This window comes from Lipotes vexillifer, unplaced genomic scaffold (assembly GCF_000442215.2).
Source record: "Lipotes vexillifer unplaced genomic scaffold, Lipotes_vexillifer_v1.1 scaffold21, whole genome shotgun sequence".
NCBI classification, from domain to species: domain Eukaryota; kingdom Metazoa; phylum Chordata; class Mammalia; order Artiodactyla; family Lipotidae; genus Lipotes; species Lipotes vexillifer.
Genome location: NW_006774065.1, coordinates 2,060,887 through 2,063,932, shown reverse-complemented (window position 1 = coordinate 2,063,932; position 3,046 = coordinate 2,060,887). Strand labels below are relative to the sequence as shown.

The window sequence follows — 3,046 nt, the reverse complement described above, 5'->3', positions numbered from 1 at the left end:
TTGGCTCCCCTAACGCCTGAAAGAGTGTAGCTTCCCAGATATTAAACGTACCCTGCTTGGAGACTTCTGTGCTCTTGCTTTTCGTGCTGAGGGGGGAGGGGAGAAGAGCGCAGCCCTACTTCGGGCAAAAACAAGGACCCGGGAGCTTGCGGGGAGGGCGGGCCACGCCAGCCGCCTTTGCCCTCCTCACCCTCAGAGGGGGTCCTGCCTGGACCGGACCCAGGGCTCCACCTCCAGCCGAATCCCAGACCCTCGGCTCTTACACTGGATTTCCTCAGGCTTGGAGGGAGGCTGCCGCCCTCGCTGCTTATGCCACGGACGACCGCAGTTGAGAATCCTGGTGGCCCGGGAGGAATCCTGGCCCAGCTTACTGGCTGTGTCCTCTGTGAAGCACAGGCGGACAGTACCCGCCTCCCTGACTTGGTTGCTATGAGGACCAACAGTTCATGCCTGGGAAAGGGCTGGAAGGGGCTAGAAGGGGGCCCAGCATAGGTAAGACCCACGTGAGTGTACTGGTATTACTGTGAGCGTAGCTGACGCTGTGTACTGGGAAGGACAGCCTCTCCCCTCACAGGACAGGCTGGGCCCCCATCCCGGCCCCCGCACCCCTCCCCCCTCCCCCCGGGGCTCTGGTTGCCGGCGCAGTACTGAGACCCAGAAGGAAGCCTTCCTGCTTCTTTAATTGGTGTAACAGACGACGACACAGTACACAGAGCACACTCAGGCCTGATGGAGCAGGGACAGCAAGGGCGGGCGGGGGCAAGTCAGGACACCACTCACATTCGGTCCAGACAGACAGACAGGGGGCCGAGATGTGAAGACTGCGACGTGGAGGGTGGGCGGGCAGGCAGCTCAGACTGAGCTAGGAAGGGGGCGTGGGGTCTCTGCTGAATCCCTCTTTAGAAATCAAAGAGAAGGCAGGTGGGGGGATCTGGGGGGTGGCGGGCTGAGGCTCAGTCCTGGGGGCTCGGGGGTGGGAGTGGGACTAAGGCTTCTACTCTAACAGGCCTGGGGTGGGGTGGCAGTCAGCAAGGCCTGCTTCACCCTTTGGTTACGACTGGTCGGGCCTGAGCCCTGCAGCTCAGCACCCAATGCTGTAAACATTTTTGGTATTTTTCAAGGACTCTGTCCTCCCTCTCTTAGTTTCTGAAAAAACTGGTGCTTCCTTAAGAGGATAATGTGCCGAAAGGAATCTTCAGGGAGGCCAGGAAGCAGACCTGGATAGAGAAGACAGACGTCACCAGGGAGGCTGGGCTGCCCACCTCACCATCTATGGCTGAGGGCCACTGGGAGAGGCCCGGGGACTATTGCTGTTGTCCTTGGCATGGCTGGCGGCTGGGCAGGCAGGCGGGGAGCTCGGAGCCGTGGGGGAGCTGCCCGCTGGTAGAGGCCGAGCCCACTGCCCACCCGGCCTCCCGGCCTTTATTGCAGGCGGGCTGAGACTCTTCCAGGTGCTCCTGTGGATGGCTGCTCACCGGGCGACAGGCGAGACGGGGGTGAGGTGGGACCGACAGGAGGCGGCACTGGCCATGGGGGCCCTCGTCGGGGCTGTGATTGTCGGGCCAAGCGATTCCCGCTGGGAGCAAGGGGTTAGATATTGCACTTCCACTGCAACAGTTACATTAAAACTTGGTCCATAAAATAATCGTCGCTTTATACATAACGCCTGAAACAACAACAAAAAGCTACCTCTTAAATATGAATAAACCCTGAAGGTCCCATCCCTCCAGACATTTTTCTCTGCACAAAATAAATAGCTTTCACTCTGTACAGACCCACTTTTGCAGAACATTTACACGACCCTTTGGCTGTACATATCTACACACGGGAAAATGTTAACAGCCGTCTGCGCGCCTCCCCGTCCCAGCCCACGAGGCCCTGAGGCCGTATCCAGGTTGGCAGCAGCTTCGCACAGACGGAGCCTGGTCGCTGGACGGCTGGCTGAGGCCAGGCAGGCTCCCCCGTCTCAGCAGGTAGAGCAGCAGCGGAGGGGCTGCCGGGGCTGAGGCCACGGCTGAGATTGCCGCCGTCGGTTCCGGGGAGGGAGGGCTGACGCTCAGACCCAGCGCGCAGCACAGTGCGGTCCTTACCAGGTGGGAAATGAAGTCGTGGCTGCCTGCCCTGAAGCTAACTAAGCGAGTTTTGGCTTCTTAGATTCGGCATCGAAACGGAATTGGCGTTAAAAAAAACCTAAGTGTGTGCCCCACTCACCCCACAGTAGAAATTCAGTGGAATTAACGGGGGTCAGGCGAGGCAGGGAGCCCACGCCCCGCTGCCTGGGCAGGGGACAGGGCCCTGGGACCCAGAACCAGGCTGGACTCCGTCACAGTGCTGGGCGTTTTCCTGTGGCGGGGCTGCGTTTGGTACTGAAAGAGTTAAGAAAAGGAAGCAGCCAAGGATTGCTCGCTTAAAAAAACCTCCTAGAAATCAGGTTGGAGAAGTAGAAAGGTGTAGAAACGTGGAGGGGCGGCCGAGGCGCAGGGCCTTGGCTGACGGCCGGCGAGGAGCGGAGAAGTGAAGCCCGGCTGGTCCCGGCCCCGCAGCCCGAGGCAAGGCTTCTCGGGAGCCACCCACCTCGGCTGCACCGGCCTGGCGGCCTGGGGCTGAGATGACACCAGGCCCTTGGCTGGACGGGGCTCCCGGTGGGGCAGCTAGAAGGGGTTGGGAGTCCGGGGCTGCCATGGGCCAGGTGGAGCTGCAGAAAATACCATATGGCCTTTCTCTCCTACTTGTACAAGGATTCTCTGCCCTGGAGCCTTCTGTGTGGCGACGGGTCCTGGATCAGCAAACGCTGAATTTTCACGTACATCATTGGATCTGTAGCCATAGGAGATGGTGCAAACTTCAGTGCAAAACCAGTGAGGTCGAGCAGTTGAGTAACTCGGGTTAACAAGAAGCAGGCTGTCCCCCGTTGGAGCTGCTACCAAGTGGGAGGGGACTTGGGGGTCGGGGCGAGCTAGTGGACGGGAGGTGCCCAGGCCTGGCATCAGGATGCTGGGCGGTCAACGCAGGGCAAGCGTCCGGGAGTGCCTTCCCGGCCATTCCA

General features: G+C 60.2%; 1 protein-coding gene across 2 annotated transcripts in view; it reads left to right on the top strand.

Annotated features, from left to right (window-relative positions):
- ARL6IP4 (ARF like GTPase 6 interacting protein 4) overlaps positions 1-63 on the top strand; it is a 2,858-nt gene extending 2,795 nt beyond the window's left edge. For both annotated transcript variants that reach the window (XM_007448679.1, XM_007448678.1), the window contains exon 6: positions 1-63. This exon is cut by the window's left edge and continues 228 nt beyond it. The gene's annotated coding sequence lies outside the window, so the exon portion shown is untranslated.
- Positions 64-3,046: the final 2,983 nt, after the last annotated feature.